We start from the raw sequence: 16,735 nt of genomic DNA, 5'->3' as shown, positions 1-16,735 counted from the left end.
ACCTGTTAGAATGGCTGTTATCAAAAAGATAACTGCTGGTTTAAAAACAAAATACAAAAGGGAACCCTTGTGCATTATCGGTATAAGTGGAAACTGGTGTGGTTACTGTGGAAATCGGTATGTAGAGTCCTCAAAAAACTTCAAAAAATAGAACTACCATATGATCCAGCATTCCCACTTCTGGGAAAATATCCAAAGGAAATGAAAACAGGATTTTGAAGAGTATTTGCACTCTCATGTTTATCGTACCATTATTCACAACAGCCAAGATACAGAAATAACCTATGTGCCCACCGAAGGATGGATGTATAAAGAGATGTGGTATTTTTATATACAATAACATATTATTCAGCTATGAGAAAGAAGGGAATCTTGCCATTTGCGACAGCATGGAGGGAACTTGAGGGCATGATGCTAAGTGAAATCAGTTAAACAGAGAAAGACAAATACTGTATGATCTCACTTACATGTGGAATCCAAAAAAGCTAAAGCCTTAGAAGCAAAGGGGGACTTCACAGGTGGAGCTAGTGGTAAATATCTGCCTAGCAATGCAGGAGACACAAGAGATGCAGATTCCATCCCTGGATTGGAAAGATCGCCTGGAGAAGGAAATGGCACCCCACTCCAGTATCATTGCTTGGAAAATTCCATGGGCAGAGGAGCCTGGCAGGCTACAGTCAATGGGGCCACAAAGAGTTGGACATGACTGAGAGACTGACCACATAGAAACAAAGAGTACAATCATGGTTACCAGGGGCTGGCATTGGAGTAAACGGGGAGATACTGGTCAAAGTTACAAACCTTCAAGTTATAAATAAATCCTGGGAATCTAATGAACAGCACTGTGATTAAATGTATAACATTCAGAGAGCAGATCTTAAATGTTCTGACCACAAAAAAAAAGAAACGGTAATTATGTGATGCAATGGAGCTGTTAACTAAGGCTACGGTAACAACTTTGCAATACATACGGGTAGCAAATCAAACATACTGTATACCGTGAATGTATATGTTCATATGCCATATGTTATATGGCAATTATATCTCTATAGAGTTGGATTAAAAAGAAAAAGGAAGGACTTCCCTGGTGGTCCAGTGGCTAAGACTCTGATCTCCCAGTGTTGGGGCCCTGGGTTTGATCCCTGGTTGGGGAACTGGATCCCGCATGTCACAACTAAGACCCTGTGCAGCCAAATAAGTAAATAAAAATAAATATAAAAAGAAAAAGAGGAATCACCACCTCTATGAAGACTTCCCTAGCTACTCCACACCTTAGGGAGGGTTTTCTCTACTGAACTCATGAAACGCTGTAAGGAGATTCATCTATTATCATTATCAATAGAATCTGAGTTTTTCTCCCCTGCCACGCCAGCATTTCATAGTGCAGGGGTCCCCAACCCCTGGGCCACAACAGGTACCAGTCTATGGCCTGTTAGGATAGGGGCTGCATGGCAGGAGGTGAGGGGCAGGTGAGCCAGCCAGGAGTCATCTGTTACTCCCCATGTCTGTTAGTAGCATGACTGCCTGAGCCAGCCTCTCCTCTGCCTCCCCCAGCCATGGGAGAACTCTTTCACAAAACTGGTCCCTGGCGCCAAAACGGTTGGGCAGCGCTGAGAGAGTTTACACTGAACCAGATGATGCGATCGTTATCCTATCTCCACATGAACCAGGCAGCCCACCCAAACTACACTGGATACACTGAGGCGCTGACCATCTCATTGTGCCTGCGTGCGTGCTCAGTCACTTCAGTCGTGTCTGACTCTTTGTGACCCTACGGACTGGAGCCTGGCAGGCACCTCTGTCCAGGCTATTCTCCAGGCTAGAATACTGGAGTGGGTTGCCATGCCCTCCTCCAGGGGATCTTCCCCAGCCAGTGATCAAACCCAGCTCTCCTGTTTTCTGCATCGCAGGCAGATTCTTCACTGCTGAGCCATCAGAGAAGCCAGACCACCTCATGCCATTGCTCATAAGAATTAACAGCTTAAAAGTGGCTATGACTATGAAAACTGGGAGACAGAATTCTATTCTACCTGTGCTTTCGCCAATACGGGCTCAAAAGAAATTCTACCAACTGTTTCTCTGCAATGCCTCAAGCCCAGCCAAACCTCTAGAATTCTCCCAGGAGGCGATCTGAGCGCAGCAGACCCTGCGTGCCTGGCAGGCAATGGACTGGTCCTTCTGGCTTCCTCCCGCCTTCCATCAGGATGGCGACCATCTGACAGTTCCCCTGTCCCAGATGCCTTTGAACCCATCATGACAGTAAAGACAAATGTAAATAAATAAAAGTGAGATTCATACTTTTTGCAGTCTCACCTTGAATTGTGGGAGGAAATGAATGCTTCAGTGTTTCCCAGAGTAGGAAAGAGGTTTGGGTTGGATTTTGTCATGTTTAACAAGGAACTGAAAGAAACGTGATGCCTTTGGCAGGGAATTCGTAGAGCAGGTGTTGCATTTCAGCTCCCCTGGTTTCCATTTTGCTGGTCTTCATGTTAACTGCAACACCTTCTCTCCTCCCTGTGTTCTGCCTTCTCTACCTCAAGTGTCTGAGTAGCAATCTACATCTCATCAAGTACCCCCTTACTGAGTACCCCCCCTTACTGAGCAGGCCTCTCTGTGGTTAAGCTGGAGTTTTCTTCCTCAATTATTTCCCCAGCTTTCAATATTTAGAATCAAAGCTTCTGCCAAAGAACCACACACACACACACAAAAATCAACCCAGCAAACAAAAAGCACCAATACTTTACATCAGGATATAATAATTTGCATCAAAATGGAACTTTCCTAGGTTCCCTTTCCTCAAAACCCCTCTTTCAGCTATGAATATATAGATAATCCCATCAGAATAGATCAATCCAGTTAGAACTTCCCCCCAAAATGTGTTTACATCTCAGTGGAGGGGTTCCTGCTCATTCCTTCACAGGTATCTTTCATATATTGTGCTGAGTGTTAATAAAGACAACAATGAACAGAACATAGTGATACTGAAAGCATCTTTGATAGTTTTGTTCCAGCGGTTAGCCAAGGTACAAGGCAGGGACTCCATGAGCGGACACTTTGTTGAGACTTTGAAGTGGAATCTAAATGCTTCATCACGGCCCCGTGCCTGGCTAAATTCTAAACTCAAGTGAAACATCTAGAGTGCTAGCATCTCTCTCCTGCACGTGTGCTAACTCTCCAACTTACCTAGATTTCCTAGGATCTGCTCATAGGATAAGTGTGTGCCTGAAATTATCACGGATTGCAAGCAGAATGGGGGTGGGCAGTACAACATGGGACGTGGTGCCCTGAGTAACTACTTTACTAACAGCAGTTTAGAGTCTAAAACCAGTCATTCGTGGGCTTCCTGTTGACCAAACCCCCTGCCAGCTGTGAGCCTTTTGGCAAACTAGATGATCCAATCTCCTAATGATTCAATGAGTCTCTTTTTCTCTTGTCTTTCTGCAAGAGCTCTCAACACTGACCCACTCATATAGATCAAGTAAAGATTTTAACACATTATATTACAATTATATTCAATCTTCACAACACCTCTACTAGCTGCCATTGTTAACTTCATCACACAGAGAGAAATGAAGCTCAGAGGTGTTAAGTAATTACCTAAATTCACATAGCTGATAAGTGGCAACCCTACACTCTTTCCGAATACTGGGCTGCTTCCCATGGTAACATGCACTAATCAAACTTGCACACTTTATGATGTAATAGTGAGAAGGATATTAAATATGATATGCAAAGTAGCTATATCGTACCTGTTCTATTTGTTGTTGCTTAGTTGCTCAGTCATGTCCAGCTCTTTTGAGATCCCATGGACTGTACCCTGCCATGTTGGTCTGTCCATGGGATTTCCCAGGCAAGAATACTGGAGTGGATTGCCATTTCCTTCTCCAGGGCATCTTCCCAACCCAGGGATCAAACCCGTGTCTTCTGCACTGCATAGCAGGAGATATGCAATGATACCCATATATATAGATACCCAATAGAGGCTAGATGCTTTCACTTCCTTTTGTCTTACAGTTAGTACATGTTGCTCTTTTGATTCACTAGAGAAACAACTTTTGATACAATAGCAACATATATTGGGAAATAAAGGTACTGAAGCGGAGAAGGCAATGGCAACCCACTCCAGTACTCTTGCCTGGAAAATCCCTTGGACGGAGGAGCCTGGAAGGCTGCAGTCCATGGGGTCGCTGAGGGTCGGACATGACTGAGTGACTTCACCTTCTCTTTTCACTTTCATGAATTGGAGAAGGAAATGGCAACCCACTCCAGCGTTCTTGCCTGGAGAATCCCAGGGACGGCGGGGCCTGGTGGGCTGCTGTCTATGGGGTCACACAGAGTTGGACACGACTGAAGTGACCTAGCAGCAGCAGCAAAGGTACTGAAGCATTCTTAGCCACAAAGTAAAAGAAAAAAAAAGTTCTGCTGGTTTAGCTTTGTCATATGTAATGCCTCGCTGGAAGCAGGATAGGTAACACCCCGTACAAGAAACCACAAGGCTTTCTGTCAAAGTACCTGGGACCATCTGGACAGATGGACAGAGAGAAGTGAAAACCAGGTGTGTCATCTGGGTGCTGCAGGAAAACAGACCGTGGTCTCCTGGTACTGTAGCTTCTTCTGAAATCAAATGCCAACAATGCTCTGGTGCATTTTTCATGAGCTGTGCACTCAGCCATGCTCAGAAACACTAGAAGTTTCCCCAGGGATATATTAGCAAACAACTCACCCCTCCCTGCACCTCCCAGGGCTTAGTAGTCCCCTCCCGCTTTGTGTGCTTCAGTTTCACTGAGAACAGCTTCTGCTCAAAAGCCGGTTCCTCCCCAAGTCCCACAGCTGGGCTGATGCTGGGATGCTGGCTTCCCTGCCTGTCTCAGAGACAGGGCAGGACAGACAGCTCACCAGCTCAGCTGCACCTCGGTCTCCTCTAGTACTCTTGGGGAAAGAAATGTCATCCTGATGTGCTGAGAAATAACCAATCAGATTTTTTAAAAGAAAGAAGGAAAAAGAGAAAAAAAGAAAAGACTTGGGGAAAGAGGGATAGAGCAATCACAGCCAGTGTTTCCTTAGAGCTGCATTTTCCACCAAATTCCATTAACACAAAATACTTCTGCTTCCTTTGGTCCCAGTGGGAGACCAAACCATCCCTGATCAGACAATCTGGATATGCTTTTTTTGCTATTTCCATGATTTTTTTTTTTTTTTTTTTTGCTTGTTTCTCTTAAAATCCCTTTTTGTAAACAATCTCCTCTTATTCTCCTTCTCCCTCCCTCAAAGATGTTCAAACTTCTGAGCAGGAGGTTAGGAGCCAGGAAGTATATAAGTGTGTGTGTGTGGAGGAGGGGCATGGAGGGGAGATAGCCGATTACCTAATATTTATTAAGCACCTAAGAAGTGCCATGCACTGTTGCTCTGAGAGCATTAGAAGGAAACTTCTTTTAACAATACCAAGAGGAAGCTATCATTCAGCCCATTTTACAGATGCAGAAGTTTCAGTAAGCAAGCAGCTTCTTCAAGGTCACCCAGCTAGTAAATGCCTGAGTGGGGGTTCTAACCCTCTTCTAACTAACCTTGTGTTAAGAAGCGCTTTTTCAGTTTCTAAACTGTACCTGCTCCTGCCTTGTGGGCAAGGGAAGGGCAAACCACGTGCGAGTTCACAGGCGTCCGACCTGCAATTAGCAAAGATTAAAGATGGATAATACTGAAGCCAGGGAAGTCTCCCCATCACCCCCCTGATAAAAGTCACTTTATGCATGCAGTTATTCTGTGTGTTGATCACAGGGGTGTCCAATCTTAGGGCAGGGTGAGGTGACAAAGTCAGCGTAGAAGATCAGGTCAGGACTGTCTTAGAAACTCTCCTAAACTGGCCCTTTGGATGCACTGCAGTGCCATCGCTCAGTAAGAGTAATATTGGCACTTTGCTTTTGGAAGACATCTCTCTGTCTCTTTGGTTGGGTTATTTTCTTGGGTTTCCAGGCTGCATGAAAAATGTGTACTGTATCTTTAAGGACTAGACCCATACTCAAGAAAGAAAGATGCTCAGCCTTGAAAGACCTGCAAGAATGAAGAAATTGAGGGCATAACAGATTGAAGCCTCACATTCACTCTGTCTCCCAGCATAAGCTTATTGAAGAAAAGTGTGTTTAGAAATGCCGTATTATGCCAATTATTCTTGGGTGTTCACTCCCTGGCATGCCATCTGACAATCTCTCCTCCCCTCTACATTGATGAGGTTGCATGCGTGCCATAGACTGCCAGGCTCCTCTGTCCATGAGCTCCTCCAGGCAAGATTACTAAAGTGCATTGCTGTGCCGTCCTCCCAGGGTTCTTCACAACCCAGGGATTGAACCGTGATCTCCTATGTTTCCTGCTCTGGCAGGAGGGTTCTCTATCACTAGCACCACCTGGGAAGCCCGTTGAGGTCGCTTAAGTCAAACACATACATGCTGCAATCCCACTGCATTCACAAGAGGAGAGCAGTCACAGGCAAAGCAAATCCAAACTAACAGGTCATCAAAGATTTTCCAATTAGCTCTGGAACACAAGCCTTGCGTACATAATCTCTGTTTGAACACAGGTGTTTCTGGTGTTTGGGGAATTCATAAGCCTTCCAAGAAATCAATGAACCCACACTGTGATTGCCAAAATGCCATTCAGCTGGCCCCTCCTCACTGGTTTCCCTCCTCCTTGCCTTCCCCTCTATGGTCACCATCACATCTGAGTTCTGAGCACCAGTGCGGTGTAGAAATGGCCTCTATCGAGACTTGCTGGTTCCCAAACTTCCTGAAGAGAAGGGACCTCACGAGGGAACCGTAGCTTTAAAGTCTTCTCTTTCATCTTATAAAGCACCTCAGATGACCAACCAGCAAACAAATGTCAACACAATTTGAAGCAAGATTTGGCTTGTGAATTAACTGCGTTTAGATTCTTGGACATTTATTCCATTTTGTTCAGTGTGTTTAATGTGTGCGGCATGAGTAGGATTGCACTTTGAAGCTAAGTTTCTGGAGGCCGCGTGCAATGTAGTCCCGTGATTTTGTATCGTGTCAAAGGCAGACCAATGTAGTAATACATTGCTGGTCACGGTGATGCCTTTCAGAAGAAGATTATTGTAGGAGCTTATGCTACATCACGTGACTATAGTGCTGATACTTTTAAAAGAGCATCCATTCAGAAACAAAAGGATTTTAAATTTCTTATAACTCCAGAGCGAAAGTGTGTGCATGTTTCTGGGGGGCAGTGGTGATCACTGGCATAATGTTTTCTTTAGTCTTATACGGGCCTGGTCTACGGGGAGGACTCAGCTTACGTTTGTTGAATGAATAATTGAGAGTAAGATGATCAAATGGGTAGTCAGTAAATGAGGGGATTAGTAGATCAGTACTTGATTTCCTTGCCTTACAGGAGCTTTTTCTGGCTGTTTTACACCTCTGTGACATTCAAGCTTGACTGCGGTACATGGGCATTCCTTTGAGTTCTCTCATCTCTTTCTCTCTGGGTCTGTTCCTCTCCCCACAGCAGGAGCCAATGAGCTCCGGCCTTTTAGGAGTGAATAATAAACACAGCCTGTCCTGTTTAGGTTAGAGTTATCGATGGGAAATGACTTGATGAATAGTCCTTGCTTGACTGATAAACTTATATATCAGGAAGTAAATCTAGTGGAAAAGGAAATCTATCCTCCACATGCACCAGCAGATGGGAGACTTATATTGACAGTAAAGATTCATCTTCTTAATTCTGAGTAGCTCTGAGGCGTCCTTCTTGGTACCCATCTTTCTATTTTCCTGATATCCACAGCCCCAGCCTTCAAAGGATGGTATTACCTGTTTATTGATAAGGACAGCTGCACCGTTTTGCACTTACAAATCACTTTTTGATCTTTGAATTTCAAGCATCTCACATATGCTAACAAATAAGACAAACACCCTAGGGAAATGTTTTACACTAAATGCAATTCATTAAACAAAAACACAGAATTTGGTTTCTTGAACTGATCTTACCCAACAGTTCTGAGATGGAGCTCAGGATTTCAGGAAATAATAATACCATTGGTTATAATTCTACTAGGATGCTGACACATTATTTCTATTTGATTTAAGGAAAACAGTCATAGAAGGTTTTTCCTCCCTTTCAGAAGAAAGGAATCTATGTCTCAAAATTTTTTAACTAGCCAGAAGTTATTAGACAGCTAGAACATGCCAGCCTCATGCAAAGAGTTGACTCATTTAGAAAAGACTCTGATGCTGGGAGGGATTGGGGGCAGGAGGAGAAGGGGACGACAGAGGATGAGATGGTTGGATGGCATCACTGACTCGATGGACGTGAGTCTGAGTGAACTCCGGGAGTTGGTGATGGACAGGGAGGCCTGGCGTGCTGCGATTCACGGGGTCGCAAAGAGTCGGACACGACTAAGCAACTAAACTGAACTGAGAACATGCCAGAGTAGGAATCAGGCTTGTCTGATTACGAAGCCCATGTCTCTTTTTATTGAATATTACACTGTCTAGGTTATAGAAAAGCCATCTATTAATGTGGATGAAGAGGTCATATATTGCATTTGAACACATTTTAATCAAATTGCCAGATTCCATTTCCCGATGTGAAAAAAAAGTACACACTCTCTCCAGAGATACTGGGGACTGTGGCGGGCAGAATAATGGCTGCCCCAAGGATGCCCATGGCCACATTCATAAGACTTGTGAATATGTTGCCTTCCATGGTATAGGGGAATTATGACTGCTAATCAGCTGACCTGAAACTATGGAGAGTAGCCTAGATTATCCATAAGAGCCCAGTGGAATTGCCAGGTAGCCAGTGGAAAAGGGAGACAGAGGGGAGAACCAGCAAGAAGGCAGCATAAGAAACCCACAGCCTGATGCTGCTGGCTTTGAAAACGGGGGGAGGGAACCATGAGCGAAAGAACGCAGCTGGCCTCTAGAAGCAGGGAAAGACAAGGGAATGGATCCTTCTCTAGAACCTCCACAAAGCAACTTCCCCCAGGACACCTTGATTTTATCCAGACTTCTAGAAGCTGGACGTGAACCGTGAGATAATAAATTATGCTATTTTAAGCCATGAAATTTGTGATAATGTATTGCAGTAGCAATAGAAAACTAATACAGGAATCAATGGGGCTTAAAACCACAAAGACAAACACACAAAAAACAGACCCAAACCAAGCCAAACAAGCAAGGGTTACACACCTTGCCAAGGCTGTGCTGTCTTGATGGTCTACCCTGTAGTTCAGGGTTTCCTGGGACAGCAGAGATTGTGATCATCTTTAGACCTCAGACATGGGTTATCTGAAGCTTCATCCTCTCCAAAGGAAAACAGAGGTTCTCTGTAGTTGATGAGATCATCCAGAGGGCTATATTCCAGAGACCATAATGGAAGAGCCAGTGGTCTACATGGTAGTTTTTGAGTGGGTGACCCAGGCTGTTTGCTTCTGAACACGATTGCTTTCAGTTCCTAGGTCTGCTAAAATTCACAGCTATTCCCTCATAGCTCAGTTGGTAAATCATCTGCCTGCAATGCAGGAGACCTGGGTTCGATTCCTAGGTCAGGAATATCTCCTGGAGAAGGAAATGGCAACCCATTCCAGGACTCTTGCCTGGAGAATCCTATGGGCAGAGGAGCCTGGCAGGCTACAGTCCACGGGATCCCAAGAGTTGGACACGACTTAGCGACTTAACCACCACCACCATCCTTAGAACTAGCGACTTAGAAGAACCATTTTTCAAGAGTGCCATAACTTCCAGAACTTCAGAATCTGGAAGGGCCAACTTTTTTTTTTTTTCATTTTGCCTGATATCCAATCTCTTCCAACAGAAATGACAGTCATGTAGTAAACCCCATAGCCACATGCTATTTTTCTATCCTCTCTGTGGACCATTATTAAGAAGCGTGTGTGTGCGCTAAGTCACTTCAGTCCTACCCGACTCCTAGTGACCCTAGGGACTGTAGCCCGCCAGGCTCCTCTATCCATGGGGATTTTCCAGGCAAGAATACTAGAGTGGATAACCATGCCCTCGTCCAAGGGATCTTCCCAACCCAGGGATCGAGCCTACATGTCTTGTGTCTCCTGCATTGGCAGGAGGGTTCTTTACCACTAGTGCCACCTGGGAAGCCCATTATTAAGAAGAGATACTGTTAAAGAAGGAAATGGAATCATACTTTCTGAAAGTCCATTTGCATATTTGTTATTAATATCTTGGCATTATTTTTTCTAATTGTTCCATGTATGCTGGCTCCCCAGGTGGTGCTAGTGGTAAAGAATCTACCTGCTGATGCAGGAGACGCAAGAGATGTGGGTTTGATCCCAGGGTTGGGAAGTTCCCCTAGAAGAGGAAATAGCAACCCACTCCAATATTCCTGCCTGGAAAATTCCATGGACAGAGGAGTTTGCTGGACTACAGTCCATGGGGCTGGAGTCGGACACGACCAAGAGATTGAGTGCACACACATCATGCAAGTGAACACCATACTCTCAATGAATTCACAATTTTTTCAGAGGCAAAGAGCTTGCGCTCTGTCTTCTTCATGTATCAATACTACTACTGTATCAATTGTCTAGTGCTTGTCTGGTGACTTAATCCTGCCCCAGGGCACCATTACTAACTGTTCAGTTATGGAAACAGCACTGAAAGTTCAGCTGTACCCCTTAATTCAACCACCCTAGCTCCATGGGGATACATTGACATTTGAAAAGTATTTTCATTTTCCCTGCCTATCTTTTTTCATTTGCTCTCACTTCTCAGGATGAGATTAAAGGAGACCCTAAAACTTGAGTCCACATAGCTTCTGTTAAGTATTAGGAAGCAAACAAAGAAACATGCCCTTAGCTCAAGGTTACCAAATGGCAGCCTATTATAAGGCAAACTGTTTCACTTGGCTTGCCAAAGGCTTGAATTAGAGACCAATACTTAAAAGTCAGAGGATTTATCATATACACCAGACATTTGGCTTCTCTTGAAAAGTTGGCAACTTACAGACTCAAATTTTTGGGTGATCATAATTAGTGGGAGCTGAGTGGTCACTGTCCCCAATGTAGCCACCTTGCTGGCTTTCCTCAGGCATGTTACCTGTCTGGCCCCTCTACAAATGTGAGTTGGCAACCTGTCTTCAATGTGTTTAACCATCTCTGCATCAGCTCCAAGTTTTCAAGGTCTGAGGTGGCCTGTGCCAACCACGTCCTGCCAAACATAGCCAACCCTCGAGCTCACGCTGTCAGTCACAGCCAAGGCAAGCCTATCACCCTGAGACCCAAGGAGCATGCATGGCCCACCGCATCTCCACCAGGGAAACCTCAGGCCACAGAAGCTGTTAACACATCCATCTCTCTGTCAGGGATTAACAAGCTGATCTGGAAACGTAGGGATAGTGGGAAGCCTCATGAACCACTTCTACCCTTGGTTTCAATCCAAACAGAATGTCAAAAGGGAAACAGGCTTGGGATCTCAGAAGCTACTGCGTGTAACTGGACTTCTGATCAGTTTAACAGGATGTTGAGCCATGTCATTGAAGGTGTCAAATCCCCATGTTGCCACTGATAAGTAATATAACAGATGAAGACAGAGGAATAATTTCTTCTTGACCAGAACTGGCAATCAGTTGGCACCTCAGAAGATGACAGCTGGCTTGCATTTATGATGGATATCCCAGTGCTTATATGTATGAATACTACCAGCCAAACTCACTGTGCTGAGCAACTTGCTTTGATAAGAGTTTATAAAGGCCAGCCTCCTGGGCTAATTATAAGTTAGAGGGGGAAAAAATATGTCCTTTCAATGGAATGTCTCTGTTTTTCATTTCAGAGAGCCCCTTTTCTCACTGAGATGTGGGGAAAGCCTCTTCTTTGAGGTTTGTCATTGTTAGGAGCACCAGCTATATAATATTGTACTCTTTTTTTTTTTTTTCCCTTGCTGGACTGAAAAAGGTACTTGCTTTTCATTTTCCCTCACGGAGAAGCCTGCTGCCTTGTTTTGTTGGCTATTCCTGCCCTTCTGTAGCCCTTTCCTATTTCTGCCCTCCTTTAAAAAGATAAATTTCTTAACTGAGAAGGCTGTATCTTCTGAATGGACCTTTGCCACAGGAGCCTTTGGGGTTCTTTCCCTTGTTTATTTTTCATCAAAGAGAGCTGCATATGACTCACTTATCATATTTAAATAGACAGAGCAGCCCAGGAGAGGAAGGGAGAGGCTTCAATAGGGGACTTTCAGCTCTTTCTTTTCGGGGATGTGGCTGGGTTTGGCTCTGCAGTGAAACTGAAGAAAATGCTATCACAACCGATAGATAAAAGAGCAGACCAGGCAGAATACCTCTCACCTAGCTCCCCTTGTCTTTAAAATAGATGCTGTCCAACTGGTGGGTCCGAAATAAATTAAGTCTGAAGGATGCTCCCATAAGCAAGAGTTATGGGAGCCCTCTTCAGAAAATGCTGTGACTTTTATTGTAGCTTTTAAGGGACAGTTGGATGTTTTGTTTGATGTACTTCATTATGACTGCTGGAATTTTAGCCATGATTGTTTTCCTAGTTTGGTATTGAGAAAGAAAAACAAAGTCGCTCCCAACCTCTGGAACATGACCCTGACACTCACAGCTAGACCGCACCATTCTCCTTCTGGACATGAGCAACCTCACAGAACACAGAACTCAGACAGGGTCACTCAGAAACAGTGATAAAGCCAGGCAAAACAAAGCCACTTCTTCATTTTGCCTGTGCAAATGAAACAAAGTCACTACTTCATTCACAAAATGCCTAACATTCCCCTCTTCAGGCTGGTGACTGTTACTTCTTTACCAAGTATTGATACACTGTATCTATAGTCTTGATGGGTAAAGAATCTGCACCCAATGCAGGAGACTTGGGTTTGATTCCTGGGTCGGGAAGATCCCCTGGAGAAGAAAGTGGCAACCCAGTCCAGTATTCTTGCCTGAGGAAACCCCATGGATAGAGAAACCTGACGGGCTACAGTCTGGGGCAGGGGGGGAGGGGGGGGGTGCAAAGAATCGGACATGACGGAGCAACTAACACTTTCACTTTCACCCATAGTCTAGTGGGTTTCCCCTACAGACAGGATGTGTTGATGGGCTCCTTTTTAGAATTGCCTTTGCTTTCCATGTTTCATCTACAGCAAACTTGGCTTTCTTAGACTCCCCTCCAAATCACCCACCCAAAGCCCAAATCTTACAATATTAACAGGTTCTTTCCAACGCCCTGCAGCTTAGACACTATGGTTCCTCACAGTGTGTTCTCTGCAGCCAGTAACAAGCACAAAGCAGTTAACCACAGGAGGGTTCCTGGTGGTTTCTTTGCTGGAGACATTAACAGTGTAATTAAGTATTTTCCAGAGACAGATGCCAGTTGCACTATTACAATTCCAGGGAACTCCTATTTCTTTCAAGATCAAGCTCACCCACCTTCTCAGGTACACAGGGGCTTGCAGGAGAGGGCCATGCTTCTTTCCTTCGCCATCAGGTCACTGATTGATCTTTATCACTTGTAGTGGGTTGAAGGGTGGCTCTCCAAAAGGTGTGCCAACCTGGAACATGTGAGTGTGTGTGACCTTATCTGGAAAAAAAGGGTCTTTGAGAAGATGATTAAGTATCTTGAGATAAGATCATCTGGATTATCTAAATGGGTCCTAATCCAATGACAAGTGTCCTTATAATAAGAAAGAAGACACAGGCAGAAAAGGAGAAATCCCTAAGAGAGGATGATTTGAAGATGGAGGCAGAGACCAGAGTGATGTGTCTATTAACTTTCAAGAGAAGGATGGAAAAGGATCTCTTTCAGAATCTCTAGAAGGAACCAACCGGCTGACACCTTGATTTCAGATAGATGACCTCTGGAACAGTGAGAAAATTAATTTCTTTCTTTTAAGCGACTAAGTTTAAGTTAATTTGTTATGACAGCCTTATGTAACCAATAGACCCCTTCCCTAACTACACAGAACCACTCACGTCTGTCCATGCTCATCGCTTGGCCTGGGATGGCCTTTCCCCCGTTTGTCATCTCTACTCTTGCTCATCTACAAAACTCAGTCCAAACACTATCTCTCCTGAAAGTCTTCATGGACCTCCTCCCTCAGTCTGATTGACATGACCTCTTTTGAGTTTCCATAACAGCCTGTGCTTTGTGCTGGCTGTGCTGTAACCCTAATTTACCTGTTTGTCAACATACCTGGGCTGTGACACCTTGCAGGGAGGGTCCATGCCATTTAGCTCTAAGATTTACAGGCACGGTGTTCAGAACATAGAAAATGTGGGCTGAATGAATTAATGGATGGATGAACAACTCCTTTTGTTCAGAACTCTCTTTCTTGTTTCTTCACTCTTGAAAAAAAGTCCTATTTATAACTTTTTTTTTTTTTTCTAATCCACTTAAGGGTATGTGGTCTACATCAGTGGAGCCTAAGATTTTGCCAGGAGCCTGGGAAGACTTTATATTCATTAGAATAGTAATTGTCACAAATTAAAACATATAATCATCAAATAAAGCACATGTAAGCCAAGCCAGGGGAGCTTCTGCGCATTTGCAGAGCTCAAGGGTCCCACGTGCAGTGGGTGGCTGTGTCGCATGTATCCTCTTCTCTTTGTAACCCTACTGAGCTCCTGAGAGCACAATGGTTGCAACTGAAGGTGTAATGTACATTTTGGACGCATACAACATGCATCTCTAACTCAGCACAGAGGAACTACCTTACAAGTCTCTGTGGCATCCTGGAAAGATCAGAAACCAGGCCAACCTGGTCTTAAACTCTTGGGTCTCACCACTCAGCGGCTGTTCAATTTGACCTCCAGGAATTTCAGTTTTCTCACGTGATACTGACAGGCTTCCCAGGTGGCGCTAGTGGTAAAGAACCCACCTGCCAATTCAGGAGACTTAAGAGATGCAGGTTGAATCCCGGGGTCAGGAAGATCCCCTGGAGGGGGGCATAGCAACCCACTCAAGCATTCTTGCCTGGAGAATCCCATGGACAGAGGAGCCTGGTGGGGTGTGGTGCATAAAGTCACAAAGAATCAGATATGACCGAAGCGACTTAGCACGCTTGCACAGAGAATGTGCTTAATGCATGACAGGTGATAACACAATTTGTAACAAAATGGTATAATAGCCACTACTGGAAATCCAAAACAAAAGTCCTCAAAATCAATTTGGAAGAGGAAAGAAAAAAAAAAAAAAACCTGAAAATAAAATGAGAAAAACTTCCCTCCATCCTCAGAGCATAAAGCATAAAGCCTCAACCTTTTACTCTGGAGGGTTCAGTAATGAATTTCTATTTTAATTGACGCTGCAACCGATTCAGTGTTTTCACTCCACTACACTCCCTCTCTTGGTGACGCTGTGTGAGAAGGAGCTTTTAAATCAGTCAGTGAGCATAATGAACTCCAATTTTCCTTCGACAAGGGCAAAATTACAAACGTGCTTTTCACTTCCAGACAATTAATTTGTTTACACGATTCCTTTGCTTTGTTTTATTTCATAATTCTTTCCTCTCCACTTGCCTAATCTCAAGGGTTTGTTATTAACTTTTTCAGGTGTTCCTCCAGGGTACAGCAGAGTACAATTTAAGGGGCATTCTTCCCTTTAATGAATTTCCTCTTGGGGAATGAAAGAATAAAACAGATATCAAAAATAGAGCTGGGAGATCACTTAGACAGTTTACACAGCCATCTCTATCTATTTATCTATCTATCTGTTCATTCTTCATTTAAACGTAAGATTACTTGCCGTGTGTGTGTGTGTGTGCTCAGCTGCTCTTTCCTATTCAACTCTTTACCACCTCATGGACTGTAACCCACCAGGCTCCTCTGTCCATGGAATTATCCAGGCAAGAATACTGGAGTGGCTTGACATTTCCTCCTCCAGGGGATCTTCCGGACCTAGGGTTTGAACTTGCATCTCCTCCATCTTCTGCCTATGTTGGCAAGCAGACTGTTTACCACTGCACCTCGTGAGCAGTCCTTATCTGCCACAGTGCATCTCTAATATCAGTGTCTAGAAAGGGATCCTGGAGAAGGCAATGGCACCCCACTCCAGTACTCTTGCCTGGAAAATCCCATGGATGGAGGAGCCTGGTAGGCTGCAGTCCATGCGGTCGCGAAGAGTCGGATACGACTGAGCAACTTCACTTTCCCTTTTCACTTTAATGCATTGGAGAAGGCAATGGCAACCCACTCCAGTGTTCTTGCCTGGAGAATCCCAGGGACAGAGGAGCCTGGTGGGCTGCCGTCTATGGGGTCGCACAGAGTCAGACACGACTGACATGACATAGCAGCAGCAGCAGCAGCAGAAAGGGATCCATGCTTCCCCCAGGTTGTCTGACTATGGGAAGATCCATCATGTGGTTTATGTTTAGCAACGTGAACATGCCCTGCAGGATCCTAGATTTTTCATCTTTCTGGTGTTCCAGGACATTTCCTGATTCATTTCATGCAAATTGTGTTTTTGCCCAAATGATCATTGCTACATTTCCATTATACAGTCATATCTCAGTATTTTCAACTGCTAACAAGCTACTCTTGGCAGGCAGGGTCTTTTTATAGTTTTCCTTTTTCATCTGTGTGTGTGTTTTCCAAACACTGCCATGCTTTTGATTGATCTGGGGCTCTCCATAAATCTGTTTTTAAACTCGGAATAGAATTCACGTAAGTTGCCCTAGGAGAGTTTCATTTTACAGAGTTAACATAAAAAGCCACACAAAGTTCTGAGCTCAGTGTCATTCAAAGAGTTCAAACA

General features: G+C 44.3%; 1 protein-coding gene across 1 annotated transcript in view; it reads right to left on the bottom strand.

The window, feature by feature from the left end:
* The window catches only part of LOC129622140 (neurexin-3-beta), a 612,931-nt gene that overhangs the window by 321,686 nt on the left and 274,510 nt on the right, over window positions 1-16,735 (bottom strand). The gene's annotated exons all lie outside the window — the stretch shown is intronic.

Source organism: Bubalus kerabau, chromosome 10, assembly GCF_029407905.1.
Source record: "Bubalus kerabau isolate K-KA32 ecotype Philippines breed swamp buffalo chromosome 10, PCC_UOA_SB_1v2, whole genome shotgun sequence".
Classification (NCBI taxonomy): domain Eukaryota; kingdom Metazoa; phylum Chordata; class Mammalia; order Artiodactyla; family Bovidae; genus Bubalus; species Bubalus kerabau.
Note: the sequence above shows the minus strand (reverse complement) of the source record. Positions and strands in the feature narration are given on the sequence as shown.